Below are 16,672 nucleotides of genomic sequence, written 5' to 3'. Positions count from 1 at the left end.
ACTGCTGGCAAGGAGGAGAGAGAGGTTCTCCCCTCAGCTACTGGGGATGGAAAAGGGAGGAAAGGTGGAGGGGGGTGTCAGAGACAGAAGTCTCAGAGAAGCTGAGCTAGGAGGGGAAGGAAGAGGGGATGGTGGTGGGTTCAGAACCATTAGTGAGTAGTTGTGAAATCACTTTAGTAGTTGTGACCAGATTTATTTTTTTTTAGTATTTATTTCTTTCTTTATTATTTATTTATATTTATTTTGGCTGTGCCAGGCCTTAGTTGCAGCACACGGGATCTTCGTCGCGGCTCATGGGATCTTTAGTTGTGGCAGGCAGCATCTTTAGTTGCGGTGCGCAAACTCTTAGTTGCGGCATGCATGCAGGATCTAGTTCCCGAACAGGGATCAAACCTGGGCCCCGTGCATTGGGAGCGTGGAGTCTTACCCACTGGACCACCAGGAAAGTCCCGAGACCAGCTTTAAAAAAATAAAAACATAGAAAATATCAGAGTGCAATTTACATAGAATAAAGGTGACTATTGTTTCCCAAACTTTTATTTCAGTTTTGTGTATGTGTGAACTGGTTTGTGATGTAAAACGATATCTTACTGAGGATCTTTATACAAACAAACAAGCAAAACATGGTGAAAGCCACTGGAGACATGATGAGAAAGGCCCTGGGGAGTAAGTCCTCAGTGGGCATAAGGATTCCCAGCAGAATCAAAGCTCAGAGAAAACCATAATTCAAAAAGACACATGCACCCCAATGTTCATTGCAGCACTATTTACAATAGCCAGGTCATGGAAGCAACCTAAATGCACATCAACAGACGAATGGATAAAGAAGATGTGGTACCTATATACAATGGAATATTACTCAGCCATAAAAATGAACGAAATTGGGTCATTTGTAGAGACGTGGATGGATCTAGAGACTGTCATACAGAGTGAAGTAAGTCAGGAAGAGAAAAACAAATATCGTCTATTAACGCATATATGTGGAACCTAGAAAAATGGTACAGATGAACCGGTTTGCAGGGCAGAAATTGAGACACAGATGTAGAGAACAAACGTATGGACACCAAGGGGGGAAAGTGGCAGGGGGGTGGGGATGGTGGTGTGATGAATTGGGAGATTGGGATTGACATGTATACACTGATGTATATAAAATTGATGACTAATAAGGTCCTGCTGTATAAAAAATATATAAAATAAAATTCAGAAATTCAAAAAAAAAAATCAAAGCTCAGGGCAGAAGGCAGGGCAACTTTTGTGGAGCACAACCTCTATCTCAGTGCAGAAATCTTCCTACACCCCATGTGACAAAGACCTTTGAGCTCCCTGACTCCAGACTTCCAGGCACCAGAAGCTCAAAATTTCTCAAGCCTGTTCCACTGATGGACAGCTCAGACTGTTAGAAAGTTCTTCCCATTTGCCCCTCTAACTTCCACCCACGAGTCGTCATTCTCTGCCTCTGTTGCAACCAAGACTAGGAACAACTAGGCAAATAAACTGACAACTAACAAGTGCTCTATACGTTTTATTTTCCTTCCCATATAAGCATTTGTTTTTTTGTCAAGAATCTGACTTTCCACAGTGTTTATTATTCTGGTTATCTTTCTAGCAGTTAACATTATTGAGCCTATCATGGATGGGACACAGAGAAAAGGACTTTTTGCTTACTATTTTATTAAGTCTTAGAGCACTGCCATGCAAAAGGCACCGTTATTGTCAATTTACGGATGAGGCGCAGAATTTTTTTTCCGGCTTTAGTGAGATGTAATTGACATATAACATTGTATAAGTTTTAGGTGTACAACATAATGATTTGCTATACACGTATACATTGCCAAATGATTACCACAGTAAGTTTAGTTAACACATCCATCACCTCACATAGTTACAATTTCAGAACATTTCAATTGCTTACCCAAATGCACCCACCCAGTTAGTGGCAGGATGAAATTTATCAGTGTCTTTGTGTGATCCCTAGAATTGAACCTGATCCTCTGAATGTGGTTCGGCTGGCTCAGAATGGAGGATCTTTATCCTGACTCCCTCTCTGTGGACAACTTTTGATCTCGGATTTCTTATCTGTGACCATGGCAGAAACATGTCTCTAGGCAGGTACTTTTGGACTTTTGTTTGTTTGTTTTCTTTTGTTTTGTTTTTTTGCTGTACGCGGGCCTCTCACTGCTGTGGCCTCTCCCGTCGCGGAGCACAGGCTCCGGACGCGCAGGCTCAGCGGCCATGGCTCACGGGCCCAGCCGCTCCGCGGCAAGTGGGATCTTCCCGGACCGGGGCACGAACCCGTGTCCCCTGCATCGGCAGGCGGACTCTCAACCACTGAGACACCAGGGAAGCCCCCTGTTTTGTTTTTTAACTTATTGAAGTATAGTTGATTTACAATGTTGTGTTAATTTCTGCTGTATAGCAAAGCGATTCAGTTACACACACACACACACACACACACACACACACACACACACACATATACATTCTTTTTCGTATTCTTTTCCATTATGGTTTATCACAGGATATTAAATATAGTTCCCTGGGCTATACAGTAGGACCTTGTTGTTTATCACTTTTTGACTTTTTAAATTGACATTCAGAATAGTGCATACAACATAATGCGCACTTTAACAAAATTTTGTAAAGTGAACAATCAATGTAACCTCCACCCAAGGACAAGAAATACAATAGTACCAGTACCCCTGGAAGACTGTTGCTGGCCCCTTTCCAATCATGGCCCTCTCTCTTCCCCAAAGTATTACATATCCTCACTTATATGTGAATTACTCCTTTGCTTTGCTGGATAATTTTACCATCTAAGTTTGCAGCTCTAGACAATATACAGTAGTTAGTTTTACCTGTTTAGAAACTTTATTTTTTTTAATTAATTAATTTAATTTTATTTTTGGCTGCTTTGGGTCTTCATTGCTAAGTGCAGGCTTTCTCTAGTTGCAGCGGGGGCAGAGGGGGGGCTACTCTGCTGCAGTGCACGGGCTTCTCATTGTGGTGGCTTCTCTTGTTGCAGAGAACGGGCTGTAGGTGCGCGGGCTTCAGCAGTTGTGGCTCATGGGCTCTAGAGCGCAGGCTCAGTAGTTGTGGCTCTCTGCGGCACGTGGGATGTGGGATCTTCCTGGACCAGTGCTCAAAACTGTGACCCCTGCATTGGCAGGCAGATTCTTAACCACTGCGCCACCAGGGAAGTCCCAAGAAACTTTATACAAATGGAATAATTTATCATTTATCCTTTTGTATCTACCTTCTTCTGTTCAATACTTAAAAAAAATTCACCCATTTCGTTGCATGTAGTTGTCCATTTGTTTTGTTGCTGTGTAATATTCCATTGTGTGGCCTTACTGCAAATTATTTATCCATTCTACTGTAGGTAGACATTTGAGTTCCAATTTGTGGCTATTATGTTGCTCAAAACTCTTACACATGTCTCTAAGTGCACAAAAGCACACATTTCTGTGGGTATATGTACAAGAGTAAAATTGCTAGATCATAGGGTATGATATCTTCAACTTTAGTAGATCTCAAACTGCTTTCCACCAATTTACGCTCCTTTGAGAATTCACATTATTCCATATTCTCAATAACATTCAGCATTGTCATTCTGGTGAGTGGTATCTCAATGGTATCTCATTGAGCTTTTAATTTGCATGTTCCTGGTGACTGATGTGTTGCATCTTTTCATGTGTACCGGTTATTCTGGATTTCCTTTTTTTTTATGAAGTGTCAGTCCAAGTCTTTTGTTATTTTCCATTAGGTTGTTTGTCTTTTTTCTTACTGAATTTTAGGAGCTTTTAATATACTCTGGATACAAGTTGTCAGTTATGCATTACAAATATCTTTTCCTATTCTATGGCTTACTTTTCACTTCCTTTTTGGGGTCTTCTGATAAGAAAAACATAGAATATCATATTAATATGGTGACATATATCAAACTTTCAGAACCTTTCGTGTCTTGCTTAAGAAGACTTTCCCTACCCTGAGGTCATGAAGATATTCTATGTTGTCTTCCAAAGTTTTATTGCTCTTTTTTTTCTTTTTTTCACATAAAGGTCTATAATTCACATGCAATGTATTGCTGTGTTAGTGAAAACTGGGAGGAATTTGATTTCATATTTTTCCATATGGACACTCAATTGTCCCAGAATAATTTATTGAAAAAAGGTCCTTTTCCCCACTGTTCTGTTGTGCTATATTTGTCATAAATCACTGGTCCAAGTATGTGTGCGGCTCTATCTGGGCTCTCCATTCTGTTCCATTGGTATGTTTGTCTTTCTTTTCACCAGTACCTCACTGTCTTAATTCCTACAGTTAATAGTTGATAATAAGCTTTAATATCTGTTAGTGCAAGTCCTCCCACGTCTCATGTTTAGGTATTTTTGAAGCTGGGATCGCTCATACACACAAATTCATTCAAATGTTTAAGGAGTGTGTGGGGTGGAGTGGGGAGGAAGGGTGCTCAGGAGAGAGTTGGGGAGAGCAGAGCGAGGGTTCTGTTTCCACGGCATCCTCCCAAGGCGCGGGGCCGTATAACCACAGTGCCAGTCACCCTGTAGGGGGATCACAAATGCGTGAGCGGGCTCCCTCGTCACTTGTCCCCGAGAGACAGACAGCTCTCAAAACCCAGATACCAATCCAAAGAAGACAATACTCCGTGTACGTCTCTTCCCCGCTACCTCAGAGGTAAAACCTTTCCTGCAAATCACGTGCGCTTGGTCAGCACCCAAATCAGCGACGCTGGACAAATTCGCCAAAAGAGATTCGCTCAGCCCTGCGGGTGAACCCCATAGAGATTCCTATCGTCTGCTCGGGAGAAATAGCCCATCGATACGGCGAGAAACCGTCGCCAGAGATACCCTGACCGGCTGAAACGGATTGAAGAGTGGATTCCTTGACTAAGGGATTTTTTTTTTTCCAACTGAAAGACAACCTCGCAGTCTACTGCCCGAGTACCGGACAACCCAGACAGACACACTTCAGTATCTGGCCGACTTCCGGGCGGACGGACCCCCAAACACACGCCCTCCTCCGCAGTCGGCTATTCCCTCCCGCTCCCCTCGGCTCCCTATGGCTATTTCGTTCGCTGTTTCCAGAGCAGAAGTGTTTGGCCCTTCTGCATGTTAGCCAATGGGGAGAAGCATTCCCGGCAGCTTGCGGGGCGGGGGTGGGGGTGGCGGTGGCGGTGGCGTTTCCTAGACCAGAAGGCTGCCACTGTTCCCCGCCCGAAGCGGAATCCTCGGGATCCCTCGGGCACCTTCGGCCGTCCCCGGCAAGCTAAAGTCACGCTCCAGCTCCCACAGACACTTACTTTTCCGCCCCGAGTCTCGCGCATGCGCACCGCGACCTTCAAGCAGGCTCTGAAACGAAAGCATCTTGAGAAAGAGGGAGGGACCCTAAATCGCGGTCAGGTAGGTCACGGGGGGGCGCCGGCACAGCCTGAGATGGCCACTGCCGCCAGGGGCCTCCAAAATAGGAATTGTAGAACCAAAAGGTTTTGGAGAGGTCCCACCGAGATTTGAACTCGGATCGCTGGATTCAAAGTCCAGAGTGCTAACCATTACACCATGGGACCCGCTCGCTACTTTTGGCGGCCGGGAGCCTCCTCAAGTCACATAGCGGGCGCGCCGGGCTGCCTTTCGAAAACGGCAGTGGATGCCGGGTTTACCGGCTCTGGGTCCTGGGCTCTGGTCCCCAAGCCGAACTGGCGGGCAGGAGCGGAGCAACGAGGGCTTCAGCGTCCCCGGCGTCCTATACCATCCCGGTCCCAGGGTGTCATTTCTTGCTGCCTCTCTCCCTGCTCTCCTCCAGGGGTCCTCACCGGGTTTGAGGAAGCCCGGGGGGTGGGGTGGGGGGGGCGGCAGGCTGGCGGGGTCGGCCTTAGCGGGGCTAGGCCCGCGATGTTGGACCGGAGAAGGCCGACTCCGACCCATAGACCCCTAGCAGGAGGCTCGGCGCTCGCATCCTGGGCTTCGTATTGTTTAATTATTTACTTACACAGCGACTACCCCGGGGAGGTTATTTTTGGCCGAGCGGGGAGGGAAGCTGACTGGCACGTCGAGGGACAGCCGTTCAAGGCCCAGGTGCCCCAAGCGCGAATCGCCGCTAGGAAGTGCGCCCCACCTGATTCCTTGGCGTTACACGTAGCTAGAGCCACCGAGAAATCTGCACAGAAAGTTCCGCTTCCATCTCCCTCTCCTACTTTAAACGCTACTTGGGGGCATGGTTCCTTTTAACGTGTAGATTAGAATCAGATCAGTGAAATAGACAATCCCTTTTGGACTTTCTCATAAGTTTTAGTGAAGGTGTAAAAGGATAATGTTTCTTCAGGTCAGTCTGGCGACAGATAAAATTTTATATGCCATTTGCTCAACAATTGCACTTTTGGAAATTTATCCTAACGGGCTACTAGGACGAGTGCCAGTTAGTCAAGGATGTTCTCAGCTGTGTGGTTTTTAATAGTAAAGAATAAAAATAAATGTCCATTGAGTGAAACTTGATTAAGTAAATACTGACAATATCTATACAATAAATACTGTGCAGGAATTTAGGGGGGAATTTATTGCATTGGCATGAAAAGATATACTGTCCTAAAGAAACAAAAACAAAAATCTACTTGCCGAATAGTGTGTATAATAAAATCCAACTTATACACAAACAGAAAAGCTGAATGAGTACACATGTAATGAATATTTGCCATTTATTTGCCCTCGGCCATCTGATTGACTCCGTTTCTTGAGAGACTCAACATTGCATGGGACTGGGTGACAGCAGAGCTGTGCCCCAAGGTAGACACGCTCACTCTCCAGGCTTCTGGCAGCCAGAGTGAAAATGTGTGTCCTTAACTTGGCCAATTGGATTTAGAATCCAGAAGCAGGAACGTTTTAGAACTTAGTTGGCTGCCGGTGGTGGCTGTGCCAATCCAGAGCCTCAGGGGCAGTGATGGCAGCCGTGCCATGTCCACTGGCAGCAGAAGTGGCATCCTAACTAGACTGTCCAGGATCCTGACCTTGGCTGAGTTCCTGGTTGCCTAGTTCCCCTTCATTCTTGCCCATCTTTCTGAGTTTGCTTTCCCTCTGGTGCTGTGAACTCTATAACGTCCTCCTAATAAGTTCCTTTTCTATGTAAGGTACCCAGAGTCCCTTTCTGTTGCATATAGTCAAGAACCTGCTTAGCCCAAATCCGAAAAGATCTGTTGATGACATTTATCTCCTGGGAGTAAACTTATGAAGTCCTGTTTTTTTGTATTGCTTGAAAAAATCGTTTATAATTCTTGTATATTGTCCGAAGAAACATTAATGATTTTCCATTTTGAAGAATGAACCAAATTCCCCTTCAGCTCCTATGAGATAAGGGTGTCCCTCTCTTAAGGCTGGAGTGACTTAATATCAAATTGACTTAACATCAAATGACTTTAGCAGCTCTGGACCTCAGCTTTCCCATTTATTTCCTTCTTACAAGGGTTCTGTACTGGCTAGAGGGTATTGAAATTAAGTTTTCAAAAACTACTGTAGAAAGCTACTAAAGGGTGATGATTATATCCTTTGAAAGTGTATGACAGTTTCTCTATCTGGTGTGAGGAGAAGGAATGACTGCCGTCCTATTCCCACTCTCCCTACTCCACTCCCTAGTTCTTTGCAGTTCCCTCCACTTTCTTTCTCAGCTTGAAAAAAATCTTACCAGCCCAAATGAAATCCTCCACTTGCTCATTCCTCAAGGAACGTAAAAGGATCATCTCCCTTACTGCTTTTGTCATGACTCACTGGAATTATAAGAAATTGTGTTCTGCGGCTCAGTCTCTCCCATCTTCCCTCTCTCTTCCCCTTGGTTGGGCTGTGAATTCCTTGGGACTTGCTCACCTTTATGTGTGGCTAGTGCCTTAACAGACATGTCCCCTGAACCCCCTTAGAGGGCACAGGAGAACTTAGGAGGAAGAAACAACATTCTAATTTTGTGTTCAGAGACCCTTTATAGCATCATATTCTATATATATATATTTAATGATAACAGAGAAAACAGAGACAATATGTAATCTCCCTGCCCCAGTGTGACTAGGTTCTTTTAATATAAATCCACTGCACGTGACATCCCAAAGATGGCATCCCATGACGTCTTTGAGAACAGACTCTCAAGCTTCCACACAAGGCGGCTCCTGAAGCTGGGGGAGTCCAGGGCTCTGCTGGAGGTGGGTTTATTGTGGCTTCAGCTGTGGCATCCCAGCTGAGGGCTGAACTGGGGCAGAGTGTACCCCAGAAAGTACAATGAGGCCAAGGGTTAAGAAAAGAGGGCTGAAATCCAGGATTAGGGGCTTTAAAGATATTTTCCCAAGTTTCTTATGAGCCTGTAAATATAGAGACAATGGAGTAGGGACAATAATGCTTTGAGGAGTCAACATGGAAAGTATTCATATTCACTCTCAAGGCTGTGTTCAGACAGTTTCCTGTATCCATGCTAGGCTGCTCACAGCTGGGATAGAATGGGCCTTGCTCTGTGTCCTCGCCATTCAGGATAAGTGAGATCTGCCACAGGTCCCCACTTTGCCTTGGGAGCCCTGGTTTTGCCAGACAAGCCACCACTTTGTGCAGGGTGACAGCTGGCCCCTACCCAAGCCCTCCGGTCCAGGCCCCCGCTCTGGGCCTGGCATTCCCCAGGCTCTGATGGGGAAATCTGACCGCTTAGTTGTTTTGTTTTTTTAATTGAAGTATAGTTGATTTACAATGTTGTGTTAGTTTCAGGTGTACAGCAAAGTGATCAGTTATATATAATATATACATATATATATTCTTTTTCAGATTCTTTTCCCTTATAGGTTATTACAAGATATTGAATATAGTTCCCTGTGCTATACAGTAGGTCCTTGTTGTTTATCTATTTTATCCATAGTAGTGTATATCTGTTAATCCCAAACTCCTAATGTATCCCTCCCAGGCCACTTACTTTTTTTGAACAACAGAAAAAAGCAGCATCCACCTTTTATCCTTTTCTTGCGTGTTTTTACTTTCTCTTTTTAAAATAACTATCTTGGGACTTCCCTGGTGGCACAGTGGTTAAGAATCTGCTTGCCAATGCAGGGGAAACAGGCTTGATCCCTGGTCCAGGAAGATCACATGTGCCGCGGAGCAATCAAGCCAGTGTGCCACAACTACAGAGCCTGTGCTTTAGAGCCCATGAGCCACAACTACTGAGCCCGCAAGCCACAACTACTGAGCCCACGAGATACAACTACTGAGCTCACGTGCCACAACTACTGGAGCCCGTGCTCCGCAACAAGAGAAGCCACTGCAATGAAGATGGAAGGCAGCCAAAAATAAATAAATTAATTAAAAAATAATAATTATTATCTTTTCAGATTACAAAGGTAAAATATTTATGGAAAATGTAGAAAATACAGTAAAGTAGAAGGAAGATTTTTAAATAACTACAATTCCAACAAGCACTTTTACATTTGCTATTTCATTTCCTTTTTTAAAATGCATTTTTACAGTCTCACTGTATATATAATTTTATGTTCTGCTTTTGCACTTAACATAATTAAAATGTTAAAAAATATTTAAATAGATAATACATGAGCATAATACAAAATTCAAAAGGTATAAAAGGAAAACACAGATAAATAAGACTTCCTGACTATAATTTTTTTTTGTTCTCCGAGGCAACTTCTGATATGGTCCTTCTAGAGATATTTCATTCTTACACAGATATACATGCATATGCATAATCCTTTTCTAGAAAAAGAAATCAAAACATTGTTCTGCATCTGGTTTTATTTATTTAGCACCATATCTTGAGCATTGTTCCATAACAGTACATATGAAATATACCTCACTTTTTTAAAGGCATTTTATTCTGAGGTATTATTTACATTAAGGAAAATGCACAAATCTTAACGGAATCAATTATTTTTTACAAATGTATACACTTGTGTGATCATCACCTAGATCAAGATATAGGGCATTTCCATCACTCCAGAAAGTTCCCTGGTGCCTTTTTCCAGTTTTTACTGAAACCACTACTCTGGTTTCTATCACCAGAAATTAGTTTTGCCTATTATTATAGTATACATGTACTGTTTTGCAGTATCTATCGTGTGTGGCTTCTGTTGCTAAACATGTTTTTAAGATTCATTCATGTCACTTTATATATCAGCAGTATGTTTTTCATTGCTGAGAAGTACTCCACTGTATGAATATACCACAATTCGTTGGTCCATTCTTCAGTTGATGGACATTTGGGTTGTTTCCAATTTGGGCCTAATATGAGTAAAGCTACTATGACCATTCCTTTACAAACCTTTTTCGGTCTTGGGTATATAACTAGGAATGGAATTGCTGGGTCGTCGGGTAAGTGTACATTTAAGTTTATTAGGAACAGCCAAACAGCTTTCCAAAGTGCTTGTACCATTTTACACTCCCACCAGCAGTGTATGAGGGAGTTCCAGTTGCTTCACATCTTAGCTAACAAGTGGTATTATTAGTCGCTTAAATTTAGCCATTCTAGGAGGTGTATAATAATCTTTCCTTTTGCTTTTAAGTTGCACTTCCCTAATGGTTAATGATGTTGAACGTATTTTTTTACATGCTCACTAGCCATTTGAATATCTTCTTTTCTAAGTGCTTCAAGTATTTTGCCCATTTAGAAAAAAAAACCTGTCTTTATCTTATTGATTTATAAGAATTATATATTTATACATACTTATATATCTATAGATCCATTATGGATATATATATGGTAATTATATATATGGATCCTTTATCAAATATTTGTACTGCAGATATTTTCTTCCAGTATGTGGCTTGTCTTTTCACTTTCTTTCTTTTTTTTTAATTTTGCTAATTTAAAAAAGTATATTTATTTACTTGGTTGTACTGGGTCTTAGTTGTGGTAGGCGGGCTCCTTCGTTGTGGCATACATGCGGGATCTAGTTCCCCGACCAGGGATCAAACCCGGGACCCCTACCTTGGGAGTGCAGAGTCTTAACCACTGTACCACCAGGGAAGTTTCTTCACTTTCTTAATAGTGTCTTTTGGTTAGCAGGTTTTAATTTCAATCAAGTCAAATTTATCTTTTTTTTTTTCCTTTTATGATTAATGCCTCTATGTGCTTGCATGCAGAGATCTGGGATATTTCCAAGCACACAGAATAGAAGAGGGGCTTGTGCAGTTAATACAGATTACTCAATTATACAATGAAAACTTTGATAATCACTTGGTAACATTTCAAGAGGGATGTAGGTTTTATTTATTTATTATTTTTTTCTGTTTTTTTTTTTTTTTTTTAAGTTTTATTTATTTATACAGCAGGTTCTTATGGGATGTAGGTTTTACATGGGAGAGTTGTCTGAAACTGGAGCAGGGAGGCTGAAGGGCAGAAAGGTAGCTGGAGGACCCAGGCAAAGGATTAAGAAAAAGAGCTGTATACAGACATGAATACTATGAAGGTCATTAGATGTAGGTTTGAGCAGAAGAAATGGGGTAGAGAGCAGAGACTTCCTGGGAAGCTGGTGATCCTGATGTTGTTACTGGTGTCTGAAACACAAACTATGGGCCTACCAAGACTGTAGAATATCAAGAATGGGAAATGGGAGGAAAGAATCAGGATATTGGCATGTGTTAGTCTTCATGTTGGTCCTATGAGAGATAAGCTTTAGGCTGAGGCAGCCTGTTTTTTATTTTTGAGGTACGTGGCCCTCTCTCTGTTGTGGCTTCTCCCGTTGCAGAGCACAGGTTCCGGACGTGCAAGCTCAGCGGCCATGGCTCACAGGCCCAGCTGCTCCGCAGCATGTGGGATCTTCCCGGAGCGGGGCACGAACCCGTATCCCCTACATCGGCGGGCGGACTCTCAACCACTGCGCCACCAGGGAAGCCCAAGGCAGCCTGTTTTAAAGCAGGTGTAGTATGGTTTTGCTGAGAGTATCTTGCAATCCAAGTTTACTGGATGTCCTATAACTTGGAGCCTTGTAGGCCTAGAAAAGCTAAAATCTCCAACCCAAGAGAAAGCACCGGCAGAGACAGAAGACTTCGCAGGAGACCAATTTGAGTAAAAGACCAGGCTACTACACTGCAATGCTTTAAACATTTTCTGCCCATTAAGAGGAAAAACCTGGGGGCAAAGAGCAAATTGTAGATGGTCTTTCTGTACCTTAGATGACTGTTTTGAAGAGCATTAAGGCAGAGGCCAGGTGCAGAGACCTGTGGGCTTGGAATCCCTCATACATATTCCTGTCGGTCATAGGACACCTGTGCTCTGCCCCACCTCTGGGCTGCAACCTATATATGATAGTTTAAGACAGTTTGGGTCAAGTTTCTGGTACTTGCAGACAAATGCATTCTCATAGATACACTTGGTAGCGGCTTGTATATGTTGTTGGTCTATCAACAATCAAAAAACAGCTGGGGAGGTACCTTCCTGTGTCAGGGAGAGACAGTATCCAGAATGAGGCGGACCCCAGTCCCATTTCCACTTCAGCCACAGGAAGTGGACACGCCCATGCACGCAAAAAAAGGCCACTAGCCCAGTAGCCAATAGGATCCCTCCTTTCTGAAAGTCTTAGGAATTTTCCTTTCCTGAGCAGGAGGGTGGGAATTAGTAGAGGGGAAACAGAGAGAGTGGACTTGAGCTCCCCCTGGAGGCCCACACGATTATTTGCACCAAGTTGTCCAGGAATTAGGAGTTGACCCGCAAGTATCAGAGAGGCCCTTCGCTGTCCTGGAAGGATACCTTTGTCATTGGTTTAGTCCAGGCTGCTCAGTTGTGTCTGAAATTGAAGGCTGGAGGGAGGCCTGTACGGCGGTTATTTTCTGTGATCTGATTTTTACTTCCAAACCACCCAAAGAGAAAACCTTTTATTTATGCCTTTCTGTTTTGAAAACACACAGAATGGTTGTATTATTTAGGACACTTTGCTTATAAGTCACAGGAGCCAACTCAAATTCGATTAAGCAAAAAAGGAGAATTATAAGGGTATAGTGTTTCACAAAACCCCAGGGAAGGAGTATAGCCAGACCTCAGGAAAGAACCAGAAGGCCGCCAGGAGTCTCTCATTTCAGCTCCTTTTTGTGCTTATGTCGAATTCTTTTCTCACTGCACACTGGCTGTCTCAGCTCCCCGGTCTGCACAGTAAGGGGCTGCCCCGCTGCTCCGGAGTGTGACGCCTGCCATCCAGCCACCCATAAAGCCCCACTGGGTATTCTCAGGCCCAATTCAAATTCCAAGAAAGACAATCTGCTTGGCTATTGGTACAGCTTCTCTTAATCCAATATATTTTGACTAGGGAATGGAGGCACACACTCTCTGGGTAGTTGATCTATTCCTGGAGAAGAATTCTTGGAGAACTGGCTCACAGTTTAGGAGAACACCCTCCACTTTAAGAACTCCTCCCTGCTGGAGTAGAAGGTTCCAGTTCTTGGGACAGGGAAGAGGATTTTCCTGGAACCTACCGATGGTAACCACAGCACATCACAACAGTCCCTGCTGGGGGATGTTTTAGGATGCTACAATTGCCATGAAAACACACACCTTTATCTCCCTGTCTCAAGAATGCAAGAAATTCACCAGGAAGGCAGACTTCTTTTTTTGGAACCAGGCATGGGACAAATTAAATATTTGTCTGAATATTTAATTTACATTTTAGCTATGTTTATATATTTAAATATTTAAAAGCTATAAAAACTGAAGCTAGCAAATTGTTAAAATAAATGTTCTATCCTCTTACCTTGACAAATATATCTTTAAAAAGGAAAAATCCAAAATATTGTAAAGCTGTGATTTTTGTAGTTATTTTATTATCCCCCCCTTTTTTAAAAAAAATTTTGTTTTTGGCCGTGCCCTGTGGCATGTAGTATCTTAGTGCCCCAGCCAGGGATTGAACCTGGGCCCCCTTCACTGGGAGCGTGGAGTCTTAACCCCTGGACCACCAGGGAAGTCCCTTTTGTAGTTACTTTAATTTTAAAAAACTTAAGCCATTAAGTGTTTTTATAAAATAATTAGTTTTTGCATTCAATAACCACTTAATTCCCAGCGTAAAGAATTGGTATTGGGACTTCCCTGGTGGCACAGTGGTTAAAAATCCACCTGCCAATGCAAGGGACATGGGTTCGTGCCCTAGTCCGGGAAGATCCCACATGCTGCGGAGCAACTAAGCCTGTGCGCCACAACTACTGAGACTGCGCTCTCACCCTGCGCACCTAGAGCCTGTGCTCCACAAGAGAAACCACCGCAATGAGAAGCGCGCGTACCGCAATGAAGAGCAGCCCCCGCCCCCCACCCCCACCGCAACTAGAGAAAGCCCACGCACAGCAACTAAGACCCAATGCAGCCAAAAATAAATAAATAAATAAAAAAGAATTGGTATCACACTTCAAGCATGATACATCTAGAAATACATGTATAAAAATTAGAGTAATAAAAATTGCTTCTATTTTATTTTTTAAAACTATCCAATTTAGAATGTTTATTTTTGGCATGAGGCATTGAGGACTCTTTTACGTTAAAAATTAAGGTAAGATCTTACTCCAATAAAGATCTATTAAAAAAAAAACCAAAACAAAAGAAAATGTCTCATAGTATCTTGTTCAAAGATCTTTGCTTACTATTTTTAAATGTTCTTAAGCCACACGTGCAATTGTTGTGAACAGCACACTAATTTTCTAGTACTTTTGGAACCATGAATTGAAAGGCAAGAAAATAGACACTAGGTAGTGGGCAAGACTCTATTGCTATTTATGTTATCTGAGAGGAAGAATTTGACAAATTTAAAAATGTGTCTTTTTCTTTTACCTAAGCACTTTGCTGCTCAAATATTACCAGCATTCCAAAGCACTGTCCACAGACTTGCAGGGCGTTTACACGCAGTCGCCTTTTGTTTTGAGAACATAGGGCAAAAAGAATGGAGAGGGCTTCCCTGGTGGCGCAGTGGTTCAGAATCCACCTGCCAACTCGGGGTACATGGGTTCGAGCCCTGGCCCGGGAAGATCCCACATGCTGCGGAGCAACTAGCCCGTGCACCACAACTACTGAAGCCCATGTGCCACAGCTACTGAAGCCCACATGCCACAACTACTGAAGCCCACAGCCTAGAGCCCGTGCTCCGCAACAAGAGAAGCCACTGCAATTAGAAGCCCATGCACTGAAATGAGGAGTAGCCCCCGCTCGCCGCAACTAGAGAAAGCCCGCGTGCAGCAACGAACACCCAATGCATCCAAAGATAAATTAAAATAAATAAATTTATTTTCTTAAAAAAAGGAACAGAGAAACATTTCTCTAGAGCCTGAACAGTGTTTAGTCCCAAGAGGGGATATTTAGGGAAACAGGTTATGCTGTCCCGGCACTAAGCACTAGATCCTGAGTGACAGAGATGCCCAAATGTTCATCAGTAAATACATGTGTTTGTTCTTTTCCTCCAGTTTTATTGAGATATAAATGACCGACAGCACTGTATAGTTTAAGTAGAGCATAATGATTTGACTTAGCATACATCATGAAATGATTATCACCATAAGTTTAGTGAAAATCTATCATCTCACATAGGTACAAAATTAAAGAAATAGAAAAATAATATTTTTTTCTGCGATGAGAACTCTTAGGATTTACTCTCTTAACCACTTTCATATATTACACACGGCAGTGTTCGTTATATTTATCATGTTGTACATTATGTCCCTAGTACTTATTTATCTTATAACTGGAAGTTTGTACCTTCTGACCACCTTCATCCAACTTTGCCTTCCCCCACCCCCTGCCTCTGGTAACCACAAATCTGATCTCTTCTGTGAGTTTGTTTGTTTTATTTATTTGGTTGTGCTGGGTCTTAGTTGAGGCAGGCAGGCTCCTTAGTTGCGGCTCACTGGCTCCTTAGTTGTGTCATGTGAACTCTTAGTTGCAGCATGCATGTGGGATCTAGTTCCCTGACCAGGAACCGAACCTGGGCCCCCTGCATTGGGAGCGTGGAGTCTTAACCACTGTGCCAACAAGGAAGTTCCTGTTTGTTTGTTTGTTTTTAACATCTTTATTAGAGTATAATTGCTTTACAATGGTGTGTTAGTTTCTGCTTTATAACAAAGTGAATCAGTTATACATATACATGTGTCCCCATATCTCTTCCCTCTTGCATCTCCCTCCCTCCCACCCTCCCTATCCCAGCCCTGTTTGTTTCTTGTTTTTTTTTTTTTTTTTTGCGGTACGCGGGCCTCTCACTGTTGTGGCCTCTCCCGTTGCGGAGCACAGGCTCCGGACGTGCAGGCTCAGCGGCCATGGCTCATGGGCCCAGCCACTCTGCGGCATGTGGGATCTTCCCGGACCGGGGCACCAACCCACGTCCCTTGCATCGGCAGGCGGACTCTCAACCACTGCACCACCAGGGAAGCCCTGTTTGTTTGTTTTTGAAGTAAATACATGTGTCTGTGATATGCAGGGTTCTCTAAAGCACAGGATCCAGGTAGGGGCTCGTCTTGCCTGGGTCTAAGGACAGTACTGAATGGAGCAATCCAACATTGTCCCCCTATATAGCTATGGTGTTGTACATAAAATACATACTATTGCACTAAATGATCATGCATGCTAAAGTTATAAAAACTTTATAACTATGTTTATGACATACACAATGGAATGAGGTATGTACTTTACTCCTGTTTGGGAGAATAAACAATGATCGCCAGTCTGTATTTGTATCTGA

At 43.1% G+C, this 16,672-nt stretch overlaps 1 non-coding gene across 1 annotated transcript; it reads right to left on the bottom strand.

Annotated features, from left to right (window-relative positions):
• Positions 1-5,506: 5,506 nt before the first annotated feature.
• Positions 5,507-5,578, bottom strand: TRNAQ-UUG (transfer RNA glutamine (anticodon UUG)). The gene has a single exon. It is a non-coding gene; the product is annotated as a tRNA-Gln (tRNA).
• Between the last annotated feature and the right edge of the window lie 11,094 nt (positions 5,579-16,672).

This window comes from Globicephala melas, chromosome 20, assembly GCF_963455315.2.
Source record: "Globicephala melas chromosome 20, mGloMel1.2, whole genome shotgun sequence".
In the NCBI taxonomy this organism is placed as follows: Eukaryota; Metazoa; Chordata; class Mammalia; order Artiodactyla; family Delphinidae; genus Globicephala; species Globicephala melas.
The sequence above is the reverse complement of the archived record's forward strand: the minus strand, read 5'-3'. Positions and strand labels throughout refer to the sequence as shown.